Source organism: Felis catus, chromosome E1 (genome assembly GCF_018350175.1).
Source record: "Felis catus isolate Fca126 chromosome E1, F.catus_Fca126_mat1.0, whole genome shotgun sequence".
Lineage (NCBI taxonomy): Eukaryota > Metazoa > Chordata > Mammalia > Carnivora > Felidae > Felis > Felis catus.
The window spans coordinates 16,048,749-16,068,565 of NC_058381.1; the positions used below are offsets into that span (position 1 = coordinate 16,048,749).

Here is a 19,817-nt window from a genome sequence, read left to right on the forward strand (position 1 = left end):
ACATGTCCAAAGTGAGGTTGCTGCTATCCTCAAACCTGCTTCTTCCCCTAAATTTAAGCTTTTTTTAATGTTTATTTATTTTTGAGACAGAGACAGAGCGCGAGCAAGAAGGGGCTGAGAGAGAGGGAGACACAGAATCCAAAGCAGGCTCCAGACTCTGAGCTATAGGCACAGAGCCCGCTGCAGGGCCCAAACCCACAAATCGCGAGACCATGACCTGAGCTGAAGTCAGACGCTTAGCCGACTTGAGCCACCCAGGTGCCCCTCTCCTGGATTTCTTATATCGGCAGCTAATGACATCATTATCAAGCCAGCTCCCCACTTTAAACCTTTGGCAGTGTGCTGGGCAAAGGGCACAGTTCTGGTAAACCCATTTGAGTGGGTGCCTGGGACCGTACCGGTAAAGAGAAATGGGCTAACTCCGTATTCATGGGCATGGGTTCCAAGTGTAAGGATCATTAGTCAGAAATGGGATAGGGCCACAAATAAAACCTAAGGTGTATATGTCAAAGCAAGAGCTTAACAAAGACCTAGTTAGCTCAAGGTATTGGTTTGGGGGGAGGGTCAAGTTTGGGGCCAGGAGCCAGAGAGATGAGACAAAGGAAGGAAGGGCCCAGATGGAGCCCATCCCAATTCTTATAAAGTGCTGTGTGACCCCCAGTGGCCTGAGATCACTCATCTCCTCTCTACTTCTCACTTCCACTCTACTAACCACTCAGTTCCCAAACTCCTCTGGGTTCCCCTGGTCTGCTTTCCCAACCCAGGACTTCTCTGTTTCTCATCTCAGCAACCACAACCATCCACAAGCTGTTCCTGCCCTTGGGTCTCCTCCCTCTCATTGTCCCATCTCTTAAACCATGATTGTGATCATACCATTTCTCAGCCTTAAAACCCTCAATGGCTCCCAACTGCTATTAGGAACAGCACAAACTTTTTCGGCCTTCACAATCTAGCCCCGACCTGCCTTTCCAGCTTCCAGCTGGCATCGCTACATCTATGACAAATGACAGGTACTCTATGTTGCCCTGGAACACGCCACATTCTGACCCCTTCACCCACCACACAGGTTTATTTCTTCTGTCTGGGACACCCTCCTCTGGCCAACTCTAACACTTCTCTTTAATGTGTACTTGCAACTGTTTCATGGGCGTGAGGCTTTCTCCTCAGGCAGAGAGCTAATCCTCTCTCCATCCATGAGTTTTTAATATTTGTTTATGCACACATGGGCCCTACACACAATGGGCCCCTCAGGGGCCGGGCCCTTGTCTTCTCCATCCAGGGGGTGCTACTAGGGTGTTTAGCAGAGAAGAATAATGAAAATAGTCATTTAGTGAGCGCTAAACCTTTTACACGCACCATCTCATTACTCCTCACAAGAACATTCTGAAACACTCTGGCAACTCCTTCCGAGAGATTCTCGGATTCCTGCGTGGAGTGTGCTTAATACATCTCCGCCCTCTGCTGCCCCTCTCCCAGAAACCAGGTTTCTTCATCATCTGAAGCCTCTGATTTTCCTGGCGACTGCAAGCTAGTTACTCCTTCACAGACTGGTTAAGGGTGCAAACCTTGCTCACAAAGTAGCTCCTCAGAATTCCACCAATGAAAAGCTTACTAGTTTGAAACAGACACTCTCAGAGGAAAATATAAAAGATCAAAACTAACTAAGAAGTAAAAAAAAAAAAAAACCCCGGGGGGTTGTCTGGGTGGCTCAGTCGGTTAACCACCTGACTTCGGCTCAGGTCATGATCTCGGGGTTCACGAGTTTGAGCCCTGCATCGGGCTCTCTGGTGTCAGCACACAGCCTGTTTTGGATCCTCTATCTCCCTCTCTCTGCCCCTTACACAGTCGTTCTCTCAAAAATAAATAAATATTAAAAATAAATAAATACACTTAAAAAAAGAAGTGAAAAACTTGAATCTAACAATAATCACATAATATCTACATATTGTTATTGTCAAATCACCACTTGCCCAAAAAAGGCACTGGGCTCAGGCAGGTTCATAGCCAACTTCTTTCAAAGTTCTAAGGAACAGATATTATCATCTATTTAAACTATTCCAGACCCCGGAAAAAGGATTGTGAGTGATTTTTACTTTCTTCTTTCTTCTTTTTTTATGTTTTCAGAAACCCCACGTAGAGCATGTGTTATTTTAATAATTATAAAGAAACACTAAACACATTGGATTAAAGACATTTTTAATAAGGAAATTATTATGAATTTGTACAAAGTTTTATCTATACACTTGTGCTTGCTTCGGCAGCACATATACAAAGTTTTATCTATACACAAATGAGATTTTTAAAAAATGAGCTTTTATATATACTTTACGCGCAAAAATCAGAAAAGGGAATGTGTAACCGTGTATTCGCCTAATCACTTTTTGTTTGCATACCTACAGCATGCAAACTACGGAAGGCAATGGGGATACCATGGTAAGGTAAAGCCACACCAGAACCCATCCTCATGGAGTTTACCCTCTTGTGAGGAGACAAATATCAAATACTGCCAAAACATGCATATCATAAACTCTGAGAAATGGTATGAAATAAATATAGAGGTCACAAGGAAAGTACATACAATGGATACTGGGAAAGGGGCCTTATCTGGGGGTCAGGAATGATGAAGCATCAAGTAACTGTTCAATGATGTCTTGGGGCGACTGGGTGGCTCAGTCAGTTAAGCGTCCGACTTCGGCTCAAGACATGATCTTACAGCTCATGAGTACGAGCTCCGCATCAGGCTCTGTGCTGACAGCTCGGAGCCTGGAGCCTGCTTCAGATTTTGTGTCTCCCTCTCTCTCTCTGCCCCTCCCCCACTCATGCTCTGTCTCTGTCTCTGTCTCTCTCAAAAACAAACATTAAAAAATTTTTTTCAATTAAAAAAAAAAACGCAAAAAACTGATGTCTTGATGAATAGTAAATGCCATAAGAGAATACTCATGAGACAGTGTGTGACAACTATAGAACAGTATGCACAGTTTACTCCCACTTACATATAAAAAAATAAATATACACAGAAGAAAGGGCTGGAAGGCTATACGAATACAGTGAATTGTAAAATGTTAGCAGTGGGGAGATTTATGATTCCTGTTTTCTTGTACTTCTGTCTTTCCCAAATTTTCTACAAGATCTTGTACTGATTGTGCCATATTCCTCATGAAAGCTTCATTTGACTTCATTCTTTTTTTAATCGTGGTAAAATACACACACCACAAAATTTCAACCTGCTTTAAGAGTACAGTTCTATGCCATTAAGTACACTCACATTATTCTGCAATCGTCACCCCCATCTATCTCCAGAACTTTTTCACATTCTCAAAATGAATGAAACTCGGTATCTATTAAACATTAACACACCAATCCCTTTCCCCCAGCCTCTGGCAACCACCAAGCCTCATTTGATTTTAAAACACCAACACTCAAAAAACACCAAGCCTCGTTCACCCCTGAAGTGTAAATTACTGTCATCTGCCAAACTGCCTGCGCTAGAAAACACTGCCCTAGTAAGGCAGGCGAGCGGTCGAGTTTTACAGCGCTGGGAGACAGACAGGTCTAGGGGGCAATTGTGGACAACCAGAGGATGGCATGTGGGGGTGTAACAGGGAGAGGAGATTCTAAAACAGATATGGGAAGGCAAAGTAACTGCTTGCTTTGAAGTTTGGCCCGGGACCCCAGGAGCAGCCAGTATTTTCAGGTGCGAGGACCAGCGGACCATAAGCCTCTGCTTCTTTCAGTTCAATGTCACTGCCTCTGGCTAAGAGGCACATGTACACACAAAAGAAGGCAGCAGGAAGGAAGGATGGTAAGGAAGAGATAGACACTTGAACATCAACGAATCAGGTCACCCAGAAACCAAATGCAGGAATTTCTTTCACAATACTCTTGACAGCTGCCCATGCAGCACCTGCCTGAACACATCCAACGACAGGGGTACATCGGAGCCCTGACATTCCGGAGAGGAACATCCAGACAGCTCCATAAATCCCCCAACCCATAAATACAGAAAGGGTTATAGAGGCTTCTGGCTTTTTCCTTTTCTTTTTTTTTTAAATGTCTCACCTCCCACTGCAAGTTAACCCCCTTTTCAACCTTCTCCAAAACTCTATCTCACTGGAAAAAAATGCTGTCCTGGCTCAGGCAACCACTAAAACTTTCATGAACTTCCTTGTTTCCCTATGAAGTATCCGGTGGACTTATTCCCAGCACAGCAAAATTCATCATTCTAGTCTTTAATTTATCCAAAACTCCTTTTTTTCTGGCTAAGACCTATCCTTTCTTTGGACATCTTTGCTTTTTCGTCCCTAATGTCATTAATGTTAGCAAGCTGATTTTCTTTTCAGAAGAGCCATTTTCCTCACGAAGCAAGTTTTAATTAGTTAAGATTTACAACCAAGCTGCAATTCAAATCCAGGTCTTAGTAAAATTACAAAATTACTGGGGCGCCTGGGTGGCTCAGTCAGTTAAGTGTACGACTCTTGATCTTGGCTCAGGGCATGATCTCGCAGTTCCTGGGTTCGCGCCCCGAGTCAGGCTCCTTGCTGATGGCGTGGAGCCTGCTTGGGATTCTGTCTCTCCCTCTCTCTTCCTCTCCCCTACTCTCTCTCTCTCTCCCTCTCATTCTCAAGATAAATAAATAAGCTTAAAAAAATTACAAATTACTATCTGTCAGAAACCTTTAGGATGGTCTGAAGTGCTCAAAAAATCGGGACTGTGTTAAATCTGGAAATTCTAGAGTCGCTGGGGTGGCTCAGTTGGTTGAGCATCTGACTTCGGCTCACATCGTGATCTCGAAGTTCATGAGTTTGAGCCCCACGTCAGGCTCTGTGCTGACAGCTCAGAGCCTAGAGCCTGCTTTGGATTCTGTGTCTCCCTCTCTCTCTGCCCCTCCCCAACTCACACACTGTCTCTCTCTCTCTCTCAAAAATAAACATTAAAAAAAAAAAGATTTTCTTAATCTGGAAATTCTAAGTATTTACTGTTTATGTGGCTTCCCCCACCTCCTTTGTTCTTTTAATAGCAGCACCCCCATGTTCTTGGGAACATGGTTCTAGGTAATGAGAAGTTCTGTTCTTAAATGTGATTGCCCATCTTCCCACCGGAGGCAGCCAGAAAACTGTTCACCTGGAAGGGGAATGAGTGATCTGATGGAGGGCTAGGAAGAGTACTGGAATAGGAGATAAAAACAAGCAAAAGATGGCGGGGGGGGGGGGGGGGGCTGATCTGGCTGAAGGACAGGGGTACTTCCATCAGAAGACACTGGGCTCTTGGGGGCAGAGAACAGAGAGAAAAAGGACACGGGCTACATGGAAAACAGGTGAAGCAAATTTCAAAATAGCGCCTGGAGATCGGCCTGGCCAACCCTCACCAGCTGTCCTTCAGTCACTCAAGTCTGCATGTAATGTTCCTTCAATGACCTAGAATCTTAGCAGCCAGAGAAGCTTGTACCAACAAAGCCATCTCCTCTGAGAAGCTGGGCTGCTGGTAATTAAAAAAGAGAGGCAAGATGGGGCACCCGGGTGGCTCAGCCGGTTAAGCGTCCGACTTCAGCTCAGGTTATGATCTCACGGTTTGTGATCCGAGCCCCGCATCAGGCTCTGTGTCATCAGTGCAGAGCCTGCTTCAGATCCTGTGTCCCACTCTCTCTCTGCCCCTCCCTCCTCTCAAAAATAAATGAAAACATTAAAAAAAAAAAAAAATTAAAAAAAATTAAAAAGAGAGGCAAGGATAAATATCATAAAGGAAAACCACAGTTGTAAGCTTGAAGCAAGCAGAACTCAGCCAAAACTGGAGGAATTATGTCACAGGACTGGCATAAGGAAGCCAGGACGGTGGAGATGAAGGTGTTGCATGCAAATAAAGTGCTGTGGAAATGTGCTGTCAACCTGTTGATGAGCACAGAGGTTCAGGAAGTGGGATTATAAAGGCTCAGCACCACTTCTTTAAAAAGTGACATCTAACTTCGTATTTACTTCAAAATAATGGCAGTTTGGGGAAAGGTGGTACACCTGGCATGTCTGACTTCATGAGAAAAGCATTCGATGAGCTTTTTTTCCGTGGCATCCTGGCAGACACGACGGGGACCCGAAGGTCAGATAAGGCAAACTGGTAAGTGGCCAAACCAGCATGCCCTCAAAGTGCAGATTATTGGATGAACATTAACCTAGAGGGAAGTTTCTCACTGTGTCCTAAAGGACTCCATTCTGGCTGTGTTCAGCTCAACGTTATTCGGGGATTTTTTTTCTGAGGTGGGGAATGCGAGTGGGGGAGGGACAGAGAGAAGGGGACAGAGGATCCAAAGCGGAATCTGCGCTGACAGGCTGACAGCAGTGAGCCCGACTGGGGCTCGAACTCATGAACCAAGAGATCATGGCCTGAGCCAACCCAACTGAGCCACCCAGGTGCCCCAGCTCAACATTATTCGTAATGCCCTTGAAAAAAAGTATCAGGGAATATCATGAACGCATACAGATATCACAAAACCAGAAGACAATAAATAGTATTGTCAGCTGTGTAAATGTGATACTCAGAATCATTTTTAAGAACTGCTTCCAATTTACATTTAATCCCCATACAGTAAAGCAGAGGCCTTGAATTGGTGAACTGCATACGTGCTTTATTTGGCTTGCTCAGTGTTGTGTTTTTAACTTTATTTATTTTGAGAGCCCGAGCATGTGGGCCTGTGCAGGTAGGGGAGGGGTAGAGAGAGAGAATCCCAGGCAGGCTCCGCACTATCAGCTCAGAGCCCAAAGCAGGGCTCGATCTCACGAACTGTGAGACCTGAGCTGAAATTAAGAGCCAGATTTAACCAACTGAGCCACCCAGGCCCCCTGGCTTGTTCTACGTTAAGAAAAAATTTAAACTAATAGCATGTAACAATTAGCTGGTTTCACTTTAAAATCCATATTTTAAGCTTGGAGAAACAGAACACCTCATTCCTGCAAAGGCAACATCAGCTGGAGGTGAGTGTGGCCTTGACCCCTGCATGGGCTTCCATTTGGGGCACATGGCCCCCACCAGCATTTGAGTTAGTGACTCCTGCAGTAAAATGCTGGTTTAGATTATTAAATGTGATTGTATACACAGTTTTTGATTATGCATTAAATTCTGATCTCCTCTCACTTTCAGCCTTTGTCGATTTTGCTCCTGCAGCAAGATCCAACATCCGATCACAACTTTATAATGAGAACCTGTATATACAGAATATGCCAATTTTTCAATGTGTCTTCCTTTGCTTTATTAAATCTTCCCAATATTCCAGGAAGTCTGGCTTTATTGTTTGTATTATAAGGGAGTTTAGCTAGCTAACAGGGGCCAAAGGCAAGATTTCAACTCAGGGTTTAGGTTAAATCTTAATCTACCACTTCCCACCATACCACACACCCCTCAACCCCTGGAGACAGCCTTGATTCTGACCCAACCAGAGGAGACTTAAGTCCAGATTGCAAAGCCCCTGGGCTGTTCTGGAAAAAGGACAGCATTTGGAATCCTTGCTTATTTCCGTGTTTAATCTTCTAAAAAAAAGTTTATAGTAGTGCTTAATCCAAAGACAGCTGACTTTCATTTACACTTAACCTGTGTTGAACTCATACATTAAATTTTAAATCTCTGCTCTCGAAAATGTATTTTGCTCTTTAAGATCTCCTTGGTAACACTAGTAATTGGTATCTGGCCTACAAAAAGACCCCCAAAAAACAAAACAAAAAAAAGCAAACAAAAAGACTTTGGACCCTATTAGAATAATAGAATTTGAATTAGACAGACTACTTCTAGTCTAATTCTAATTCTAATTCTAACTAGAATTAGAATAAAATCCCATTGGAAATCCAACTCAGGAAAGTTCCAGAATGAGAGAGCTGTGTAGCAGCTCAGAGAACAACCTGTCCAGAATGGAGGAAGACTGGAAAACCCCAGAAAAGGGGGATTCTCCAAGGTAAAGGGGGTACTCAATAGAATGCCTGACTGAATCGAGTTTTGGGGGAAAAATTGAGGACATAAGTCAAATAGTACAAGGGGGGTGGAAAGCCCATTAGAAACTTCAGGAAAAATATGGGGCGCCTGGGTGGCTCAGTCGGTTAAGTGTCTGACTTCCGCTCAGGTCATGATCGCACCACTTGTGAGTTCGAGCCCCGCATCGGGCTCTGTGCTGACAGCTCGGAGCCTGGAGCCTGCTTCGGATTCTGTGTCTCCCTCTCTCTCTGCCCCTCCCCCACTGGTGCTCTCTCAGAAATAAATAAACGTTAAAAAAATTTTTTAAAAATTAAAAAAAAGAAACTTCAGTAAAAATTTTAAAAAGCTGTACAAGAAATATAATCGTAATACACTGCTTGAATTTGCCCTGAACAATATTTACAGATGTTCAATTACACACAATGTAGGAATCACAAGTATATAACAGAATGTAAGTGTCAACAACTTTGACAGAGCAAAAATTCAAGAACAGAAAATAGGACAGAGAGGGGAAAAGAACTGAAGGGCAAAGTAGAAAGATACCAACATTCTCAAATCATAAAGTCTTTATTGAAGGACGAGGATTAAAGGCATAACTGCGTTATTTAAAGCTAAAAATGGAATCAAGAGAACCAGGAAGGTAAGGTTTAGTTTAAGTGAGTTAAATAGTCATCCATCCTAACAGAAAAGTAACAGATAATGTGGGATTTGTTGGATTGACAGCGAAATAGCAGGAACATATATTATTTAGAGATACACACATAATCACCAGAGTTTTTTTTTAAAAAAGCCATTACAGTTAAAAGTGGTAGCTTTTGGGGCGCCTGGGTGGCTCAGTCAGTTGAGCGTCCGACTTCAGCTCGGGTCATGATCTCACAGTCTGTGAGTTCGAGCCCCGCGTCGGGCTCTGTGCTGACAGTTCAGAGCCCGGGGCCTGTTTCAGATTCTGTGTCTCCCTCACTCTCTGACCCTCCCCGTTCATGCTCTGTCTCTCTCTGTCTCAAAAATAAATAAACGTTAAAAAAAAAAAATTAAAAAAAAAGTGGTAGCTTTTGGGAATAGAAAGAGAGGAAGATCACTTTTTATTATAAGCCTATGTGTACTATTTACGTTTAGCCATAAGCACGCATATATATATATATATTTTTTTTTTTTTTCACATATTGGGAGACTGCAGTGGTAACTATACATGTAAAGTATGTAATAGGACAGCAGTGCCATTATGACTGCAATCAGTGTGACCCCCCTGGAAGCCAGAAGAGACCTGTGTGAGGCTTTCTTCTCTGACCCACACATTTGCACAAGGAACACCTGCTCTGGTCCTGCAATGACATGTCACACCCGTCTGACAGGAGTTCACCCACTCTCAACCCTGCGTCCTCACGACCGCACTGAGTGATTTAGATCCAGTCCTCTCTGAAAGCCTTTACCTATGTGTCATTCATGAACTGAGCCTTGAATGCAGCATGTTGTCTCCCAGTTATTCCACAGATGAGTTGAGTGAATTAAATAATAAGGAATCAACTACCTGAACGTGGGCAGTCGGGGAGTATCAGAGGTTGGAAGGTCCAATTACCAGGACACACGTGGACTCTCTGGTGAGGACTGGGAAACACGGGGTGATCTGCTCTGGCACAGCAGAGGGGAGATGGCCCCCAACATCCAGATCCAGGTGAGTTTGTTACTCACCAGGTGTTCTCTGGGCCCTTAATCTGAACAGACAGATGTGAAGGGTCCACCCTGGCTTCAGGGGGTATGAAGACCTGGATGGAGACTGGCAGACATCATTGCTCACAAAGAAGGAAATAGAACAGGTGTGCATATGTTTATGTGGGTGCAGGCGGGTTGCCAGGGGATGCTCATCCCCAGGAAAGAAAGAAATAGGCATGTGGAGCTACAAGGAATCTGTGACATTGTAGACATGATCAATGACAATGGTGGCTGGGCACCGGGTCATCTTACAAGGCTAACAGGAAAACCTAACAGAAAAACAATTATACATAAATACAAAGAGAAAGGGCAAACAGTTAACTGAGATGCTACCAGGAATGAACACGCCAAGAGGAATCAACAGTCATGACCAAAGGAAGAGTTAAAGGCACAGGTGGGTTTCACGTTGGGGAGATGGGGAAGTTCCCTCGGATGGTTTATTTTCCTCCGTACAGAGCTCGGAGGATAAACTAAGAGAGTGTGAACTCAAAGCCAAGGAGGCCCCACGTTTGAGGACAACGGAGCATCTGTATTATCATACATTATTCAACTTTTAAAATAATTTTAATCCATTTGGAAACCTAAGGAAAAAAACTAAGATGAAAGAAAGATCATTTGAAAAGTCTGTCTCCCTACCTGGCTACCAACCAATGTTGCATGGTTTTGTCTTGAGTAGTGGTTCTTCAAGTGGGATCCCTGGACCAGCAGCCACAGCATCAGTGGGATCACCTGAGAACTAATTAGAAATGGGAATCTGGGGGTTCCACCCCAGACCTACCTAGTCAGAAACTCTGGGGTAGGGCCCAGCAGTCTGTAGTTCAGCAAGCCCTCCAGGTGATTCTGATGCAGATGCAGGTTTGAAAACCACAGGTTTTGGGCAAAACAAAATCCAATGGCAGTGTTTGGTGCTATCATCATCTCCTCAGCTAAACTGTTTACGATCCACTTAGGCCAGGTGAAAGCCAGAGCCCTTCTAAGAAAACAAGCATTTTATTTTTTTATTTTTATTTTTTATTTTTTTTAAAAAATTTTTTTCAACGTTTATTTATTTTTGGGACAGAGAGAGACAGAGCATGAATGGGGGAGGGGCAGAGAGAGAGGGAGACACACACAATCGGAAACAGGCTCCAGGCTCTGAGCCATCAGCCCAGAGCCTGACGCGGGGCTCGAACTCACGGACCGCAAGATGGTGACCTGGCTGAAGTCGGACGCTTAACCGACTGCGCCACCCAGGCGCCCCAGAAAACAAGCATTTTAAAGCAATCTCTAGAGCTAGTTTCCCGAGTTAGGGCCAGAGAGAGGTGACCTTGCCCTGACTTCTGGTGGAAGCCAGCAGCAAGGACTTGTCTTGGGAAGAAGTTTCTGAGAGGTACACAACGGCCACAGTTATCAATGGGCAGGCAGTGGACTGGGTGGCCCCTTGGCTGAGCAGCTGAGTGCACTAGGAGTGCCATGTGGCTGGCTTTGCATAAGTCATCTGCTATTATAAGGATGCAAGAGGCACTTCACGTCTGTTCTGGCTCCTGGCATTCTCAACAGAGCTCTCAGATATCCTTTGGCTATTTCTGACTTAAAATAGACCAAAGTGGGAGTGGGGAAGCAATATCTTGCATCCTATATACACTGTGATGATGGGCTCCAGGGTGTATGCTTTGCCAGCTTCTCACTTCTGCTTCTGTTAGGAGGGAGTCAGAGTTCCAGGAAGGTAGAGAACATTTCATGCCTGCCTCCATTTCCCTTTACAGAGCCCCTGACAGACACAGCAATCAGACAAAGCCTCAGAATCCTTAACATTTGCCTCACAAAGCTACTACCGATCAATCTGTATTGACGGGCAAGATGAAATTTATCATACCAGTTCAGGACACCGGAGTATTTTATCATCACAAAGCCCCAAACACAAGTCCCAAAGGATGGCACTGTTGCCCTAGGGTCTCTCGGTAGGAACAGGTGACCGTCATTAATGACTTAATTTTCTGCACATTTTCCTTTTTAGGGTAATGAATTTCATACATTGATTACCATTTATTGCCAGCAACATGAAACAGAACTCATTTTCATTTCTCCTAAACAGTCTTGCTAGAATTTATGTCCAGAGGTTGGTGGGCTGATCTGCATGCAGGCTTAACCATCCCTCTTTAAGGGAAATTAAAGAGGCGCCTGGGCGGCTCAGTTGGTTAAGCGGCTGACATCGGCTCAGGCCAAGATTTCATGGTTCGTGAGTTCGAGGCCCACATTGAGCTCTGTACTGACAGTGCTTGGGATTCTCTCTCTCCCTCTCTCTCTCTCTGATCCTCCCCTACTTGCTTGCTCTCTCTCTCTCTCAAAATAAATAAATAAACTTAAAAAAAAACACCTTAAAATATAAGGGAAATAAACTTGAAAAGTTCCAAAAGCCAATTCAGAATGGGTCTAAGTCCCATCTGAACATAAACAGAGTGATCTAAATGTTCAGTTCTGTTCCCTTCCTTCAAAGTGCTTATAATACAATTTGGAAAGCAAAATGAAAAATACAAATCAAGGTAAGTAAGTGCCAAGCTGCTGATGGAAAAGAAAATAACACCAGAGGTTCCCAAAAGGAACTCAGAGAGTTGGAGGTTCCCAAAAAGTTGGAGAAGGCTTTCTGGAGGCCATAGTTGGATCTGGGCAGGCAGAGAGCAGAAGGGCAGACATTCCAGGCAGAGGGACAACCATCGCAGAGAGGAAAATGGGACAGAGCCTATGGCTCACCCCCAGGGAGCAGACAGGCCAGCCTGCCAGAGAGAGGCCTTGGGGCCAGAGAGCAGCGAACAAGGCTCTGGGGAACACAGCAGGTGGAACAGGTGAGAAGACAGCCCTAATGAGTGGTCGAATGAGAATGGTGTTTAAGACAGATTAGTCCCGGGGGCACCTGGGTGGCTCAGTGGGTTGTGCGTCCAACTTCAGCTCAGGTCATGATCTCACAGTTTGTGAGTTTGAGCCCCGAATCAGGCTTGCTGCTGTCACCACAGAGCCCACTTCAGATCCTCTGTCTCCTCTCTCTCTCTGCCCCTCCCCCCCACAGGCACTCTCTCTCAAAAATAAACATTTAAAAAAAAAAAAAGATTATGGGTGGGGGAGGATGGGCTAAATGGGCAAGGGGCATTAAGGAGGACACTTGTTGGGGTGAGCACTGGGTGTTACATGTAGGGGATGAATCACTGAATTCTACTTCTGAAATCATTATTGCACTATATGCTAACTAACTTGGATGTAAATTAAAAAAAAAAAAAAAAAAAGATTAGTGCCACTGAACTGAAACTGAAACTTGGGGAGGTATACAAGGGAAGATCTATGGGTCTATTTCCTTTCTTAGTTCTCTTCTGGGAATAAGGACACTGAGTGGCCTACTGTCTCTCCCAGCCTGCCATCTGCAAGATAAGGAATTCAGACCAGCCTCCCTCACTTCCTCTGACTGCTTCTCCCCCACCACTCCCACCTCATCAATCCTAACAAACCCTGTCTTGCCACTGCATCCAGCACCATTAAATGCCATGAAACTCTTCTAGGTTACCTGAGGGCTGGAAAATCATGGAGGGGATCTAATATGACACATTTGTGATTAGTTAATTACAGAGGCAGTGGGGTATAATGGTGAAGGGCTTGGGCTTGGAGTCATCCTGCCTGGATCTGAATCCAGATTTTTCACTTACCAATCTATGATTTTATGAAAGTTACCTAACCTCCCTATGCCTCAGTTTCTCCATCTATAAAATGGGGCTAATGACAACACTTACCTCATAGGGTTGTTATGGAGACTAAATTGACACACGTAAAAAATAAACAATGTCTGGGATGCCTGGGTGGCTCAGTCAGTTGAATGTCGGACTCTTGATTTCAGCTCAAGTCATGATCTCACTGTTCATGAGATCGAGCCCCTTGTTGGGCTCTGTGCTGACAGCACAGAACCTGCTTAGGATTCTCTCTCTTTGCCCCACCTCTGCTCATGCACGCTCGTGTGCTCTCTCTCCCAAAATAAATAAACTTAAAAAAAAAAAAAGCAATGTCTTACAAATAGTAAGTGTTCACTAAAGATAACCATTATCAGTAGTACTATTATCCCATGTGTTAACTATACTAGTTCCGGGCACCTGGGTGTGGCTCAGTCGGTAAAGTGTATGACTTCAGCTCAGGTCATGATCTCTCGGTTTGTGAGTTCAAGCCCCACATCCGGCTGTCTGCTCTCAGCGCAGAGCCTGCTTCGGCTCCTCTGCCATCCCCTCTCTCTCTTTCAAAAATAAATAAACATTCAAAAAAATTAGCTATACTAGCTCCAAGATTATTTTCATGGGTTATTTCAAGCCAACCCATTCACAGAATTTTCTTACAAAGTCTAAACATCCCTCAACTGCATCTGAATCCATGCAACCACCTGATGTTCACATAAAACTTTGGAGCTGGAGAGAACTTAGGAATTATCCAGCCCAAATAACTCTTTTAAATTTTTTTAATGTTTATTTTTTAGAGGGGGAGGGAGAGGCAGAGAGAGAGGGAGACACAGAATCCAAAGCAGGCTCTAAGCTGTCAGCCCAGAGCCTGATGTGGGGCTCGAACTCACGAACCGTGAGATCATGAGCTGAGCCAAAATCGAGAGTCAGATGCTTAACCAACGGAGCCACCCAGGTGCCCTGAAATAACTCTTTTAAAGATGAGTAAACAGACTCAGAAAGGCTATTTGTCAGTACTCAGTAAAAATTTTCTTTCAACTGATCTGAATTGTCCAAATCACAAAGGAAATCGGAGATGGGCATTCAAGCCCCCCTCTGTAACCTGCTCCTTTTCAATCTTCATGACCACTTGGAATAGTCCATTCCCACCAACTTTAATATCTGCAGCCTGCATCTGCCAAGAGGACTAAACATTCACCCGTTTCCAAATCCTCAAAAGTTCCAAAATGGAAGATAATTTAGCGTCTCATTCCTGGAGCCACTGGGACCAAGACACAGTGGAACCAATCACATAGAAGGTCCTTCGGTCTTTCGGAGAAAAAGTTCTACTTCAGGATGCAGTCACCATTGCCAGAAGCCAACATCTGCATCTAAAACACGGAACCATTTGAACTGGCGAGCGTGCGTTAAGACCGAGGCGAGGCCTATGGGAGAAGAGCTTGGCCAAGGGAGAAAATCTGATTAATAAGAAGATAAGCAGCCAAGAAATAAATTAAAAGACTGCTCACAGAGAGAGCACAGGGGGAAGGAGGGGGAGGTGAGGCTTGGTACACACATCGTGAGAGGGACGGAGAGCTTTAAGGATAAGGAAGGGGGGAGGGTAAGAACTGATTTTCTAATATTAGACTCACCACATGCTCAATTCCCAAATCCCAGCCAAAATGAGGGCCCTGTCCTGCCGTGAGTCCCAGGCAGCATTCTGCTTCGGGACACTTTTCTCGCATCAGGACTATGCATGAATGCCAAAGCAAATCCCATCCATCTCAACTCCTCGCTGCAACACAAAATTACTCACAGGGCTTATCTTGAAATGTCCTTTCATCTTGGCCTCCCACTAACTTAAAACAATGCGTTAAAAAAATATTCAAGACCCCCACAGTAAATCCATATCCCCATTATTCACAAAGCACTTATTAGAAAGCTGTTTATCCTGAACAATACGTGGTCAGTTTGAGAAATATGCCTCCCGTTAAGCTGCTTTTGATAAAATATATAAATCAAAGCCTTCGTGAATACCAGAACACTATCAATTTGGACCAAATTCCTGGATTCTAATGCAAGCAGCTCAGGTCCTCAAGCCTTGAGCACAAACATCTCTTGCCCTTTATTAATTGAAAAATAAGCAGATGAGGAAAGACACGGGTGCATGGCTCGCTATGCAACTTAACAAATGACGTGATTTCTCAAACTTTGATTTAGTTTTAAGTAGGCATTTTCTTTTCAACTTTATGATAAAAGTGATAAATGCTGACTATGGGAAATTTAGGAAGTACAGAAAAGAAAACCAAGGGGTCGCTTCTGAAAACATTCTTAAATTGATGACTGATGGTTGATAAGATCCCAAGCCTGGCCATATTCCAACCCAAGTAAGAACATTCTCCTAACCTATTTCCAGGCAGACTTTCTAGTTGGACAGAGCATTTATTCGCTGCCACTCACCATTGCATCATTTTGCTGTGCTCTTCAAAACAGCTGTGGGACTCCACCCCAATTCCTAGGTTTCTGGGGGTTCTCTGGCAAGGAGTCACTGCCTCTCTTACATCATGTGCTCTACATGACAGCCAAAAATCCCCTGGGCTTAACAACACTGGGATGCGGGGCGGGGGGGGGGGGGGGGTGGTTACACTGGATGGCTGTGCGGACAGGGCAGGGACAAACCAGGGGCTATTTTGCAGCTGGCCAACCAGGCAATGAAGTTTGGGAAAGGGTAACTCTCTGAAACCAAGAGCTATGAAATCGGGTCAGGGTGCAGCCAGAGGAAAGCTCAGAAGGCCCTCAAATCTTCTGGCCAGGGCAGAATCTGGAGGCACCTAGAAAATGAGAGGTTGATAACAGAGAAGAGCTGGTAAGGCCTTGTAAAAATGAGAAGACACCAGCTTTGGAACTGGTTGAGGGCTACAGTCAACAAGCATTCTGGTCAATGAGCTATGTGCTTCTTCACTCAATGCCTATATATTGAGCGCTTACTGTGTATAAGACCCAGACTCATACAGAACAGGACCGTGAGTAACACAAGGAGCTTACTCTGATAGAGCTCTAGGACAAAAATGCTATTAATGTGGGTACTGACTGTTGGAGTCCTTCAGAGAACAAAGCCACCTTTCATACCAGGCTGCCCGCATGAGAGTCTGCTTACCATCCTTCCAACATAGCCTACATAAGACCCGCAGCCTGGATGCTGTGAGGCTACACCATCTCTGTCCCCCTCCTGCTTACATCCTTTGTCCCCCAAAGGATGGTGGGGTCGCTCCATATCAGTAGTGTGGCATTCATTCAACCTATGGAGTAAAGCCACGCAATCAGGCCTCAACCCAGTGTAAACACTATTCACGAGAACACCTGACTACAGCTATCTTTCTCATTAGATGACAAAGGCTTCAGTTTTACCTTTTCCTCCCCTTAGAGTAGAAGAGCTGCCCTTTGAGCACCACCGTCGTGCATGTCGTGGTGAGTGGCTGCCTGGCAGGTGCAGCCCTTACACACTGCTTGTGCAAGCCCGGGCTCAGCACTCACCCCAGCCAAAGCCCTTCTGTGAATGGACGTGCTACGTGGCTCAGCCACTGAGGCTTTCCTTCTACACCTTCCCGTCCCCAAACGTGATCTAAGGACTGGATGCTGCTGTGAAAACTGGAGCCAGGTGAACACCACTAAGCTAGAGAGAAGCAGGGAGAGAGCAGCAAGGTGTGCCGGCCGGCCTTTCTGTGATGCCAAACCCTGACCACACAAACAGTGAGGAAAGACGGCTATTAGGACACCCAGGCTTAACAGGCATGTGGAGTATCAGTCAGGCGTCCCCGGTCAGCTGAACCTGTTTTCAGGATATATGGCCTCACAAGACAATTTTTCCCAAGTTGCAAATACATATGAAATACTTCACGAAGGCATTACAGTTTACATTCACACACATCAACTCACCTTTGCTGAAAAAGTTAAAATGATATAAAACTAGGAGTGTCCCAGAAAATGCAGGACATGTGTTCACCATCACAATACCTACTGATATAAAAGAGACAGAAAATAATCCTTTCCCTGTGGTAAGTGTAAGCTAATCTTCAGGGCTCTTATGAGAACAAAGAGCCGATACGTACACATAAGCACCTAGATCGACGTTAGGTACAAAGGGAGTGCTATGCAAGTCTGTTCGACAAGGAAAAGGGAATAACATTTTAAAATGCTAGAGTTTGGAACAACATATTTAACAAAAATCTGCTGTGAACCCAGAGACTCAAAGTTTATGAGGAAACTGTCCACAGTCTCCAGGGGCTCCAAGCCCAAGGAGGAGAAGGAGCCTAGGGCTCCAGCTATGGGGGGCTGTCTGGATAGGAAGGTCTACAGCGTGGGACCAGACACCTTCTGGGTGGGAACCTGGCCAAGCATCCTGGATGGGCTGCCTTTCCCTGAATAACCCTTGCTAGCCTGGTGGGGGGAGGCAGGGGGCATTTAATTAGAGCTCTCTAGGCTTTGGCTGGGTAAACACTTCAATGAAAGAAAGCTTGAGATCAACCAAGATAGAGATGTAATTTGAAAAGCTGACTCTTAAATACATACATAAAATGAAATCTGGAATATCTGAACACTGGTTGGATATTTGATGTCATGAGGTAATCATCCATTTTGCGGGTACGATAAGTTGTTTTTCAGATCCTAACCTTTTCTAGATCATATTCAAATACTTATGGCTAAAATGATATGATGCCTGAGATTTGCTTCAAAACCACAGAGGGGGTAGTAGGCTGGCAAAGGGGAGAGAAGAAACAAAGACTGGCTATGAACTGATTATTGCTGCAGCTGGATGATGGGTGTGTGGGGGGTTCACGGTATTGTTTTGCCGATTGCTATATACATTTGACACGGTCATAAGAACAAAATTTTTGTTATGCTTTTTTTTTAAAGGAAAAAAAGGAGGGGGGCAATGGCATGGTTAAAAGAAGAATCCAGGCATTCCAGAGAAGGAAATGGCCAGAGGAGAGAGCCTGCCTTGAAGAATTTGGGAAACAAGTAAACCACCAGGCGATGATCGTTCACACAATGAATCCTGAAGTCGCAGTTTAAGCGGGGAACTTGGGGGCGGAGCGGGGTGAAAAGGAAAGAAAAACTGAAATATTCACCATAATCAAGAAGAACATATGTTCGTCCGGGATTATTGCCAGTGAAACCTCATTTCCTTCCGAACACGTACACAAAGTTACTGGGGTCTCTCCCTACCTACACCCCCCCTCCCCCCAACCCAACACACTCACACCAGACAATTTCACTCTCCTCTGCACAGATTCCGGGGAGGTATCCTGGAGACAGACATCAAAGGAATTAGAGCTGGCAGCCCAGAACAGGTCATGCTGTCAGAGGGAGGCTAGGAACCACATGAAAAGCAGGGAATTCACAGGGCGTTTATTATTATTATTATTATTTTTTAAAGAGCTCAGAAATGTCTCTCGTTTTAGTTTTAGTTTAAGGACAGCTACCTCTGGGGAAAAGGCTTTGAAGTCATCTCGCCCAGAGCAGCAAGCAGCAGAGGGAGGAAAATGCTGCGCCCAGCGGAAAAAAACAGAGGGATCCGCGTCGGCTTACAGGTTTGGCCTCTCTTCGCTAAATGATAACCCAGAAGATTTATGCTTGATATAAGGACATGAAGGAAAAGGAAAAGGAAAAGCTGCCAGATATAAATAGGGTAGCTGGGACCGGAACTGAAAAGGCTACAAGGCTACAATTGCAACTGCCTTCCTGAGCAGCCGCAGTTTATAGAGATTAAGTTAAAGAGACCCTGGTAGGACCCCACTGACGACCTCTTATTTGGAGGCTCAAGTGCTGGAAGACAAGAGTGGCCTGACAGGCAGACGAAGCATGCCACTCGAACTGTGTGCTGCTGGAGACAGCGCTACCTGAGATGCCCGGGATGGGAGGTCCGAGGGCAGAGGTGTGGTATCTACAGCAGAGATGTGACAAACAGGCGGGCCGCCAGTCACAGCTGACAGCCAGCAGGAAGGAAACAAGAAAAAAGTCCGAGCATAAAGTTGACCCCAACTCAGCAGCACCAACCAACACAGAAGAAAGAGAACAGAGACGGTCCCTGCTAGAACTGCCCATGTGTCCAACATCTTCCTGGCTCCTGTGGGGATATTAAGGAGCTGAAGTAGCAATTAACTTCGCATCGACAATCCCAAGATCTGAAAGGAGACTCTATTGGCATCAAGGCAGAGGGGACAGAGGGCCACCAAGTGGAAATTACAAGCCCCACCTGTGCACAAACACGGGACCTGACAAAACTTTATTCAAGGGCAAATGAGCCATACAAACCATGAAGCTCCAGAAATATTCCACAACACCAAATATTCCACAATAGAAATATTCCACAACACCAAAAGCAAGATGTTGCATTTAAGATACAAAGAACAGACCACCAAAAACAGGAAAAATACGGAAAATGCATGCATGCTTGTTTTTAGGCCAAAGTGTTGAAAGAAAGAAAGAAAGAAA

General features: G+C 44.8%; 1 protein-coding gene and 2 long non-coding RNA genes across 4 annotated transcripts in view; 2 read left to right on the plus strand and 1 right to left on the minus strand.

Annotated features, from left to right (window-relative positions):
* The window catches only part of NXN (nucleoredoxin), a 159,340-nt gene that overhangs the window by 105,434 nt on the left and 34,089 nt on the right, over nt 1-19,817 (minus strand). The gene's annotated exons all lie outside the window — the stretch shown is intronic.
* On the plus strand, nt 5,625-19,793 carry LOC109494251. Of its 2 annotated transcripts, XR_006590029.1 has the most exons (3): nt 5,625-6,105; nt 9,428-9,619; nt 18,237-19,793. It is a non-coding gene; the product is annotated as an uncharacterized LOC109494251 (long non-coding RNA). The 2 variants fall into 2 exon arrangements; XR_002148960.3 differs by lacking the exon at nt 18,237-19,793 and having other exon boundaries at nt 9,428-9,620.
* LOC123382121 lies at nt 6,806-7,255 on the plus strand. Its single transcript, XR_006590031.1, has 2 exons — nt 6,806-6,959; nt 7,126-7,255. It is a non-coding gene; the product is annotated as an uncharacterized LOC123382121 (long non-coding RNA).